Source organism: Zea mays, chromosome 1, assembly GCF_902167145.1.
Source record: "Zea mays cultivar B73 chromosome 1, Zm-B73-REFERENCE-NAM-5.0, whole genome shotgun sequence".
NCBI lineage: Eukaryota > Viridiplantae > Streptophyta > Magnoliopsida > Poales > Poaceae > Zea > Zea mays.
The window spans coordinates 5394233-5406373 of record NC_050096.1 but is presented as its reverse complement, the minus strand read 5'-3'; positions in this window follow the sequence as shown (position 1 = coordinate 5406373).

Below are 12141 nucleotides of genomic sequence, written 5' to 3'. Positions count from 1 at the left end.
GATCAACTTGCTCTACTTGAGAGCCGTTAGTCTCATCAAACACAACGTTACAAGAAACTTCAACTTGTCCAGTGGACTTGTTAAAGACTCTATATGCCCTTGTGTTCGAATCATATCCTAGTAAAAAGCCTTCTACAGTCTTAGGAGCAAATTTAGATTTTCTACCTCTCTTAACAAGAATAAAACATTTGCTACCAAAGACTCTAAAATATGAAATATTGGGCTTTTTACCGGTTAGGAGTTCGTATGATGTCTTCTTGAGGATTCGCTGTAGATACAACCGGTTGATGGCGTAGCAGGCGGTGTTGACCGCCTCGGCCCAAAACCGATCCGAAGTCTTGTACTCATCAAGCATGGTCCTTGCCATGTCCAATAGAGTTCGATTCTTCCTCTCTACTACACCATTTTGTTGTGGCGTGTAGGGAGAAGAGAACTCATGCTTGATGCCTTCCTCCTCAAGGAAGCTTTCAATTTGAGAGTTCTTGAACTTCGTCCCGTTATCGCTTCTTATTTTCTTGATCCTTAAGTCGAACTCATTTTGAGCTCGTCTCAAGAACCCCTTTAAGGTCTCTTGGGTTTGAGATTTTTCCTGCAAAAAGAACACCCAAGTGAAGCGAGAATAATCATCCACTATTACAAGACAATACTTACTCCCGCCGATGCTTATGTAAGCAATCGGGCCGAATAGATCCATATGAAGTAGCTCAAGCGGTCTGTCGGTCGTCATGATGTTCTTGTGTGGATGATGGGCTCCAACTTGCTTTCCTGCCTGGCATGCGCTACAAATCCTGTCTTTCCCAAAATGAACATTTGTTAGTCCTAAAATGTGTTCTCCCTTTAGAAGCTTGTGAAGATTCTTCATTCCAACATGTGCTAGTCGGCGATGCCAGAGCCAGCCCATGTTAGTCTTAGCCATTAAGCAAGTGTCGAGTTCAGCTCTATCAAAATCTACTAAGTATAGCTGACCCTCTAACACTCCCTTAAATGCTATTGAATCATCACTTCTTCTAAAGACAGTGACACCTACATCAGTAAATAGACAGTTGTAGCCCATTTTGCATAATTGAGATACAGAAAGCAAATTGTAATCTAAAGAATCTACAAGAAAAACATTGGAAATGGAATGGTCAGGAGATATAGCTATTTTACCAAGACCTTTGACCAAACCTTGATTTCCATCCCCGAATGTGATAGCTCGTTGGGGATCTTGGTTTTTCTCATAGGAGGAGAACATTTTCTTCTCCCCTGTCATGTGGTTTGTGCACCCGCTGTCGATGATCCAACTTGAGCCCCCGGATGCATAAACCTACAAAACAAGTTTAGTTCTTGACTTTAGGTACCCAAATGGTTTTGGGTCCTTTGGCATTAGACACAAGAACTTTGGGTACCCAAACACAAGTCTTTGACCCCTTGTGCTTGCCCCCAACATATTTGGCAACTACCTTGCTGGATTTGTTAGTTAAAACATAAGATGCATCAAAGGTTTTAAACTAAAGACTATGTTCATTTGATGCACTAGGAGTTCTTCTCTTAGGCAACTTAGCACGGGTTGGTTGCCTAGAGCTAGATGTCTCACCCTTATACATAAAAGCATGGTTAGGGCCAGAGTGAGACTTCCTAGAATGAATTCTCCTAATTTTGTCCTCGGGATAACCGGCAGGGTACAAAATGTAACCCTCGTTATCCTGAGGCATGGGAGCCTTGCCCTTTACAAAATTAGACAATCTTTTAGGAGGGGCACTAAGTTTGACATTGTCTCCCCTTTGGAAGCCAATGCCGTCCTTGATGCCAGGGCGTCTCCCATTATAGAGCATACTACGAGCAAATTTAAATTTTTCATTCTCTAAGTTATGCTCGGCAATTTTAGCATCTAATTTTGCTATATGATCATTTTGTTGTTTAATTAAAGCCATGTGATCATGAATAGCATCAATGTTAACATCTCTACATCTAGTACAAATAGATACATGCTCAACAATAGATGTAGAGGGTTTGCAAGAATTTAATTCTACAACCTTAGCATGCAATATTTCATTTTTACTTCTAAGGTCGGAAATAGTAGCATTGCAAACATCAAGATCTTTAGCCTTAGCAAGCAATTTCTCATTTTCTATTTTAAGGCTAGCAAGAGAAATATTCAATTCATCAATCCTAGCGAGCAAATCAACATTATCATTTCTAGGATTGGAAGTTGAAACAATACAAACATGAGAATCAACCTTAGCTAATAAATTGGCATTTTCATTTCTAAGGTTGTCTATCGTCTCATGGCAAGTGCTTATCTCATTAGACAATTTTTCACATTTCTCAATTTCTAGAGCATAAGCATTTTTAACCTTAACATGCTTTTTATTTTCCTTGATTAGGAAGTCCTCTTGGGTGTCCAAGAGATCATCCTTTTCATGGATGGCACTAATCAATTCATTAAGTTTTTCTTTTTGTTGCATGTTGAGGTTGGCAAAAAGGGTACGCAAATTATCTTCCTCATCACTAGCATTATCATCACTAGAGAATTCATATTTAGTGGAGGATTTAGATTTAACCTTCTTTTTGCCGTCCTTTGCCATGAGGCACTTGTGGCCGACGTTGGGGATGAGAAGTCCTTTGGTGACGGCGATGTTGGCGGCGTCCTCGTCATCGGAGGAGTCGCTAGAGCTTTCGTCGGAATCCCACTCCCGACAAACATGGGCATCGCCGCCCTTCTTCTTGTAGTACCTTTTCTTCTCCTTTCTTCTTCCCTTCTTGTCATCGCCCCTGTCACTGTCACTTGATAATGGACATTTAGCTATAAAGTGACCGGGCTTACCACACTTGTAGCAAACTTTCTTGGAACGGGATTTGTAATCCTTCCCCTTCCGTTGCTTGAGGATTTGGCGAAAGCTTTTGATGATTAAAGTCATCTCCTCATTGTCGAGCTTGGAGGCGTCAATTGGTTGTCTACTTGGTGTAGACTCCTCCTTCTTCTCCTCCGTCGCCTTGAATGCGACGGGTTGAGCTTCGGACGTGGTGGGTTCGTCAAGCTCGTTGATCTTCCTCGAGCCTTCGATCATGCACTCAAAACTTACAAAATTCCCGATTACTTCCTCGGGGGTCATTAGTGTATATCTTGGGTTGCCACGAATTAATTGTACTTGAGTAGGGTTAAGGAAAATAAGAGATCTTAGAATAACCTTAACCACGTCGTGGTCGTCCCACTTCTTGCTCCCGAGGTTGCGCACTTGGTTCACCAAGGTCTTGAGCCGGTTGTACATGTTTTGTGGCTCCTCCCCTTTGCGAAGCCGGAACCAACCGAGCTCCCCCTCGATCGTTTCCCGCTTGGTGATCTTTGTGAGCTCATCTCCCTCGTGCGCGGTTTTGAGCACATCCCAAACCTCCTTGGCGCTCTTCAACCCTTGAACTTTGTTATACTCCTCTCTACTTAAAGAGGCGAGGAGTATTGTTGTTGCTTGAGAGTTGAAGTGCTCGATTTGGGCCACCTCATCCTCATCATAGTCTTCATCCCCTACGGACGGTACCTGTGCACCAAACTCAACAACATCCCATATACTTTTGTGGAGCGAGGTTAGATGAAATCGCATTAAATCACTCCACCTAGTGTAATCTTCACCATCAAAAGTTGGTGGTTTGCCTAATGGGACGAAAAGTAAAGGTGTATGGTTTGAAATGCGAGGGTAGCGTAGGGGGATCTTACTATACTTCTTGCGCTCTTGGCGCTTAGAAGTGACGGATGCCGCGTCGGAGCCGGAGGTGGATGTTGATGAAGTGTCGGTCTCGTAATAGACCACTTTCCTCATCCTCTTGTGCTTGTCCCCACTCCGATGCGGCTTGTGAGAAGAAGATTTCTCCTTCTTCTCTGTGTGGTGAGAAGAAGATTTCTTCTCCTTCCCTTTGTTGGAGGAGCTCTTCTTCTTCTCCTTCCTCTTGGTGCGGGACTCTTCTGATGAAGTGCTCCCATGGCTTGTAGTGGGCTTTTCACCGGTCTCCATCTCCTTCTTGGTGTGATCTCCCGACATCACTTCGAGCGGTTAGGCTCTAATGAAGCACCGGGCTCTGATACCAATTGATAGTCGCCTAGAGGGGGGGTGAATAGGGCGAAACTGAAATTTACAAATATAAACACAACTACAAGCCGGGTTAGCGTTAGAAATATAAACGAGTCCGCGAGAGAGGGCGCAAAACAAATCACAAGCAAATGAAGAGTGTGACACGCAGATTTGTTTTACCGAGGTTCGGTTCTCGCAAACCTACTCCCCGTTGAGGAGGCCACAAAGGCCGGGTCTCTTTCAACCCTTCCCTCTCTCAAACGGTCCCTCGGACCGAGTGAGCTTCTCTTCTCAAATCAAATCCGGGAACAAAACTTCCCCGCAAGGGCCACCACACAATTGGTGCCTCTTGCCTTGATTACAATGGAGTTTTGATCACAAGAACAAGTGAGAAAGAAAAGAAGCAATCCAAGCGCAAGAGCTCAAAAGACCACAACAAATCTCTCTCGCTAATCGCTATAGCCTTTTGTGGAATTGGAGAGGATTTGATCTCTTTGGTGTGTCTAGAATTGAATGCTAGAGCTCTTGTAGTAGTTGGGAAGTGGAAAACTTGGACGCAATGAATGGTGGGGTGGTTGGGGTATTTATAGCCCCAACCACCAAAAGTGGCCGTTGGGAGGCTGTCTGCTCGATGGCGCACCGGACAGTCCGGTGCACACCGGACATGTCCGGTGCCCCAGCCACGTCACCAATGCCGTTGGATTCTGACCGTTGGAGTTCTGACTTGTGGGCCCGCTTGGATGTCCGGTGGCGCACCGGACATGCACTGTAGACTGTCCGGTGCGCCAGTATGGGCACGCCTGACTTCTGCGCGCGCATTTAATGCGTCGCAGGTAGCCGTTGGCGCGATGGAGTCGTTGCTCCGGAGTTGCACCGGACAGTCCGGTGCACACCGGACATGTCCGGTGAATTATAGCAGACTAGCCGTTGGAGATTCCCGAAGCTGGCGAGTTCCTGAGGCCGCTCTTCCTTGGAGCACCGGACACTGTCCGGTGTACACCGGACAGTCCGGTGAATTATAGCGGAGTCGCCTCTGGAAATTCCCGAAGGTAGCAAGTTTGCGTTGGAGTCTTCTGGTGCACCGGACATGTCCGGTGGTGCACCGGACATGTCCGGTGGTGCACCGAACACTGTCCGGTGGCACACCGGACAGTCCGGTGCGCCAGACCAGAGGTGCCTTCGATTGACCCTTTTCTCTTTTGTTGAACCCAACTCTTGATCTTTTTATTGGCTAAGTGTGTGAACCTTTTACACCTGTATAACTTATACACTAGAGCAAACTAGTTAGTCCAATTATTTGTGTTGGGCAATTCAACCACCAAAATCAATTAGGGACTAGGTGTGAGCCTAATTCCCTTTCACTTCTCCACCTCGTATCCATCGGGGTTCTTCCTCCGCGGGAACTCTGTTCTTGGCGGATTTGCCACGGGACTACTGTCCCGACAGAGGATACCCACGAGTCTGTAGTTTACGCTCCTTTTCTTCTCCGCGGCCTCGGCCTTCCCATCTCTCCCTTTTTCCGCGGCCTCCTTGATTTCTACCACATTAACTTGACCCATTTGAACCCTAATTCCATTCTGCAAATTTCCATTTTCGTTCACTTATGCGAAGCCTTCCTTGGCGTGCTGCCGCATTTCGGTTTATGGAAGTATTTGTATCATTGTCGCCCTGGGATGGCCGGGGGACAACATCAGTTGGTCGGAGGTGCCAGTTTGGAGATGCGTCGCGGGCGGAAAACTGAGTATCTTGAAATTCCCCTCAAGGACAGTATTAAGGGGTGGCGTCTAGAGTGGTTCATAGTTGATAATTATGGAAATTCTCTCCCCTCCCGGTCGGGAAGACAGCCAGACGTTCGTACTCCGAGCTGGACCGAGTCTCCCACAAATCAGGAAGTGGCTGAGGCAGGTGTGTTGCTAACTGAAGTTGGACTGCTGAAAGAGAGAGGTCTAACTGCTGAAGCTGTGGTCGCTGACTTTGTTTTCAAGAACATTCAGCCACTGAAAGACAGGGCCTATCCAGCATATCTGTATCGAGGGCTAGCCGACTCAACTCGGGTTACCAATAGAAGAATTCCTTCTGTAGACTTGGTAGGCCGACTTGAAATGATCCTCAGGGGTAAGGTGTCAAATGTTGGTGCTCCAGTGGCATACTCGGCCTGGAACCTTCCTCCTCCCAAAGCTTTCACCCTTTTTGTGTCAAATCCGCCTGTGACTGATGGCAATTTGGGCCTTAGAGTGCGACCCTCTGCTGAAGAAGTCAGTACTTTGGTTGCTTCGCTTGGGGAGATTCCTGATGATGAATGACAGGTTCATTTTGAGGTGCCCCTGAACCCTAGTGATGCGGATATAAATGCCATGCTTGATCTGCTAGCTGAGGATTCCTCCGACGCTGCTCCTACTGGTACGTTGGCAGTGGTGCCCCTTCCAGAGGTTGATACAACTTTGGACGTCCAGAAACCTGTCAGTACTCGCCCGAGGCGCCCTAGCCGAACCAGTCAGCCTAAGCCTTCCGCTGATGAGCAAAAGAAGAAAAGAAGGCGCCTCCGGCGAGTATCCAGTTTTGATGAGGACGCTGGTACCTCAGTTCCTGCTGCTGAAGAAGTGCCTGCAACTGGCCTTACTGACGCTGACCCCAATGGGTGTACCCAAACTGCTACTGATCCCAATGTGGGTGCTCCATCCGTTGCTGATCCCAATGGGGGTGCTGCTTGTGTTGTCACTGTGGAAGATGAGGAGGAAGAAAATGAAGTTCCTTTAACTCGGAAAAACAGTCGGCAGTTCATCGCCAGCGGTGAAAGTAGTGGAGTTCCTTCTCCAGCTTTGTCTGCCCTCATTGGTCTGCAAGAACTGTCCCTGACCAACTTTGATCAAACTCTTGAGGATATGGTCCCAGAGGACTTGCTATCAGAGCCAGTGGATGATGATGCAACGGAGGCTTGCGCTGCCGTGCCTGATGCTGGGTTGAGGTCATCTCGTTCCTCGTCGACCTTAGAGCGCGATCTCGAGGGTCGGGATGCTGACTTGGATTGTCCTGGTCCCATGGAAGCGGCTGAAGGCCCGTCAACCTTAGAGGTGGTTACTGCGGAGAGTTTGGACCTCAAGAATGATGCTGACACATGCCCAGCCCCCGAGGATGTCGCCGGGGATGACTTAGCTCGGGTGAAGAGTGTAAGCCACTGCCCAGCCCCCGAGGGTGCTGCCGGGGATGATCCGGCTCAAGTGGGCAGTGCCAACTATGACCCAGCCCCCGAGGGTGCCCAAGCAGGGTCTCCTTCCTGCACTTCCATGGACGTTCACGCGGGATCACCTCCACACTCTGGCTGCATGGTGATAGCCCAAACTTTGGACCAGGGAGTCGCTTTAGAGGGCAGCGTCCCCGCTGATCGGGCGTTTGGCTCTGTTGAAGGCACTGAGCTGATTCCTTCTGGTCCGTTGCAAGCTGCTTCAGGTGGTGGCCTTGCGCCTGGTTATCAGCTGATTTCTCCTGATTTGGGGATCCCTTTGTTCTTTTCCAACCTCCAGGTACTGTGTTGTATTTTAGCTTGTTCTTTATGTTGCATGAACTTTTGTCATTATGTTCATCTGTTCTTCTCATCAGGCCTTGGTGGATGGGATGGCCAGCCAGCTGAGATTGCAGGGTGCTTCCGTCCCAGAAGTGGCTTCGTCTCTTGCGTGTTGGAATCTAGTGTCACTTCATCGTCGTGTATCCGAGTTGGAGGCAACTAACGCCGGTTAGTGCCCTTTTTCTTCTCTTCGCCTTTGTTGTGGACTGTTTTACCTTCTGACCTCGTTTTGTTTGATTACCTCTTGCTAGGAATGACTCGGCAGAATGCAATTCTTGAGGAAAAACATTCTCGAGATCAGGCTGAAATGGTTCAACGGTGCGCTGACTTCGAGGAGAAGTACTCTCAGAGCCAAACTGAACTAAATCAGGTCTCCGCCGCCTTGGATGACGCCAATGCCCTGAGTTCTTCTCTTCATGCTCGGCTTGACTCTGAAAAGGTAACTTACAAAACCGTGCCTTGCCTTGCTATGCTCTTATTACTTGCTTGGTTTCTGAAGGAGTTGATTTTTTGTTTGCAGGAAGAAAAACGTATCCTTGCTGCTTCTCGTGACAATCTAGACAGATTGTATCGTGATTCTAGCAGCTCGCTGTCAATCTTGGAGAGGAGTCACCGCTTTACAATGGAGGAACTGGACAATCAGCGTTGTAAGCTGCAAGAATCTGCGGACGAAGTGACCCGCCTTAAGCAATTGATATCAGCGAAGGATGCCACCATCAAAGAACTCCGAGCTTCCAAGAAATCCATTGCCCAGGAGTTAGAGGCTGCTCGGCTGGCTGCTAAAGTTGCCGAAGAAACTGCTGCTACTCTCAAAGCCCAGCGCGATAAAGCCATGGACAAGGCTATTCGGGCTGGACGAATCTTAATGAGGAGACCCGGCGTGGTTGTTCCTGAAGACATAAAGGCTGACGTGAATGCTGCCCCCGATTCCTCGAGTCGTCCTTCTTCGTCGGTCGCTCCTGAGAAAGACATTACGAAATAGAGAAACATTTTGCGTGCTCTGAGCGCGCGGTTAGCATGATCGAGTATTTGTTAGAGGACATCAGTTTATCATTCGAATGACATAATTACTCTCTTATTGTATCAGAATTTATTGGTTCGTAAATTTGTGGTAATGACGCCTGATGATTATGAAATTTGTTTGCGGGATATGGAAGTCATCACCTGAATTACATAGGCGCGAGTATGTTGCACCGGCTTAAGCCGCCACTGACTTTAGCCGATAGCTCCGTTTGTAGGGCATGGTGGTCACCCCGAGTTAAGTAAGCGTGAGCATGTTGTATCGCCTTAAGTCGTTGCCGACTTAAGTCGATTGCTCCGTTTGTAGGGCATAGTGGTCACCCCATGTTAAGTAAGCGTGAGCATGTTGCACCGCCTTAAGTCGTTGCCGACTTAAGTCGATTGCTCCGTTTGTAGGGCATAATGGTCACCCCGAGTTAAGTAAGCGTGAGCATGTTGCACCGCCTTAAGTCGTTGCCGACTTAAGTCGATTGCTCCGTTTGTAGGGCATAGTGGTCACCCCGAGTTAAGTAAGCGTGAGCATGTTGCACCGCCTTAAGTCGTTGCCGACTTAAGTCGATTGCTCCGTTTGTAGGGCATAGTGGTCACCCCAAGTTAAGTAAGCGTGAGCATGTTGCACCGCCTTAAGTCGTTGCCGACTTAAGTCGATTGCTCCGTTTGTAGGGCATAGTGGTCACCCCGAGTTAAGTAAGCGTGAGCATGTTGCACCGCCTTAAGTCGTTGCCGACTTAAGTCGATTGCTCCGTTTGTAGGGCATAGTGGTCACCCCGAGTTAAGTAAGAATGCAAGTCAATCGTAAACGAGCCGAGTATCTTTGAAATCTCTCTTTATTGATGACATATCCCCACTTTACAGAATACATTGTCGCCCCAGCAGTTTTGAAATACAGCTTAGGGATAAAACTTTCTGAGGTGCTCTATGTTCCAGGAGTTCCCAACTTCTGTGCCATCCATCTGAGTGAGGCGATACGATCCGGGCCGAGTGACTTCTGCTACTATGAAGGGTCCTTCCCATAAGGGTGATAACTTGTGTCGTCCCTCCCCCGTTAGAATTCGGCGGATGACGAGGTCTCCTACTGAAAAGAACCATTGCCGCACAGCCTTGTCGTGATAGCGCCTTAGAGTCTGCTGGTACCGTGCTGATTGGATTACCGCATTCAACCGTTCTTCCTCAAGTACGTCAATGTCCTCCAGCCTGGTGGCTTCAGCTTCTGCTATGCTTTCGAAGATCAACCTTGGCGCCCCAAACTTGAGATCAGCGGGTAGCACTGCCTCCGACCCATAGACCATGAAAAAAGGAGTGTTTCCATGCAGAGCTCGGCTAGGTTGGGTTCTTAGGCTCCAAACAACATAAGGTAATTCTCTTATCCACTTTCCTGCGAATTTTTCATTCTTATCGAAGACCTTTTTCCTGAGTGCCTCCAATATCATTCCGTTGGCTCGCTCAACCTGCCCGTTGGCTCTTGGATGTGCTACAGATGCGTACTTGATCTGAATGCTCTTTTGTTCGCAGAAGTCGAAGAATTCTGAGCTGGTGAAGTTGGATCCTAAGTCGGTGATGATGCTGTTTGGTATCCCGAATCTGAATATTATGTCTTGTATGAATTCCACGGCCTTAGCAGAGGTTAAAGAAGCAATGGGCTTGAACTCTATCCATTTAGTGAATTTGTCAATCGCCGCCAATACATGAGTATATCCTCCTTGAGCTTTCTTGAAAGGTCCAATCATATCCAGTCCCCAGCATGCGAAAGGCCAGGTTACTGGTATGGTCTGTAGTTGCTGTGCTGGCATGTGTTGTTGCTTTGACAAGTATTGGCAAGCTTCACACCTCTGGACTAACTCGGCTGCATCGTTCTTCGCTGTCGGCCAATAGAATCCAGACCTGAAAACCTTCCCGACTAGTGTTCTGGATGCCGCATGTATTCCACATTGCCCTGCATGGACCTCCTCCAGAAGTTGCTTCCCAGTGGACGGGAGAACGCACTTCATGAGGATGCCTGATGCGCCCCTTCTGTACAATACCTCCCCAATGAGTGTATAGTGAGCCGACTGCCTGGCAATGCGCTCTGCCGAGTTCTTGTCGTCTCGTTCTTCTTCATTCTTTATATACTTAATAATCAGGCTTCTCCAATCATCAGAGTCTGACTCGGGTGGATCTATGATGTTGCACTCTTCTGTTTGATCCATTGAGATACTTGGCTGCAGAATTTCTTGCACGAAGACTCCGGGTGGGACCTGAGTTCGACTGGATCCGAGCTTGGACAGTATATCGGCTGCTGTGTTCCGATCTCTTTCTATATGATGAAATTCCAGACCCTCGAATTTATCTTCCAGCTTTCGGACGGCAGCGCAATATTTTCCCATTGAATCGCTTGAACAATCTCATTCCTTGTTTATCTGGCTGATGACTACCAGAGAATCTCCGTATACCATCAATCTCTTGACGCCCAGCGATATGGCGATGTTCAATCCGTGTATCAAAGCTTCATACTCGGCTGCATTGTTAGAGGTAGGGAATAGCAACTGGAGGGCGTACTTGAGGTGTTCGCCTCCAGGTGCGGTGAAGAGAATCCCTGCTCCTGCTCCCTGCAGCTTCAGCGAGCCATCAAAATACATTCGCCATACTTCTGCGGTTTCTGGATTATCCGGTACTTGCTGTTCTGTCCACTCTGATACGAAATCAACCAGTGCTTGAGTTTTGATGGCAGTGCGAGGTCGGAACTCGATGTCGTGGGATCCCAGCTCGCAAGCCCACTTGGCTATTCGGCCAATGGCTTCCTTGTTGTGAAGAATATCCCCTATTGGGAAACCAGTGACTACTATGACTTTGTGGTCATCAAAGTAGTGACGCAGCTTGCGGGCAGTTAGAAGTACTGCGTATAATAGCTTCTGAACCTGAGGATACTTTTTCTTCGAGGGGCCTAGAACTTCACTGATGAAGTAAACGGGATGTTGTACTGGATAGGCATGTCCTTCTTCTACTCGCTCGACTACCAACGCGGTGCTTACCACGTGAGTCGTGCAAGAGATATACAGTAACAAATCTTCAGCTGGTTGAGTCGACGTAGCTCGCCGGGGTGGTTTCAGTACTGGTGGTGTTGTCAATAATTTCTTCAGTGCATCTAGAGCTTCTTGTGCTTCTGAAGTCCATTGAAACTTATCCACCTTCTTGAGTAGCTTGTAAAATGGCAAACCTTTTTCTCCCAGTCTGGATATAAATCTGCTCAGAGCTGCCATACATCCAGTAAGTCGCTGAACCTTCTTTTGTGACCGAGGAGCTTCCATCTTCATGATAGCTTCAATTTTATCTGGATTAGACTCAATTCCCCGGTGGCTGACAATAAACCCGAGCAATTTTCCTGCTGGTACCCTGAAAACACATTTTTCGGGATTGAGCTTCCATCTATATCGCCTCAAGCTGTTGAAAACCAGCTGTAAGTCTTCGATGAAGTTTTCCGAATTTTCTGTTTTGATTACCACATCATCTACGTAAGCCTCCACACGCTTGCCCCAGTGA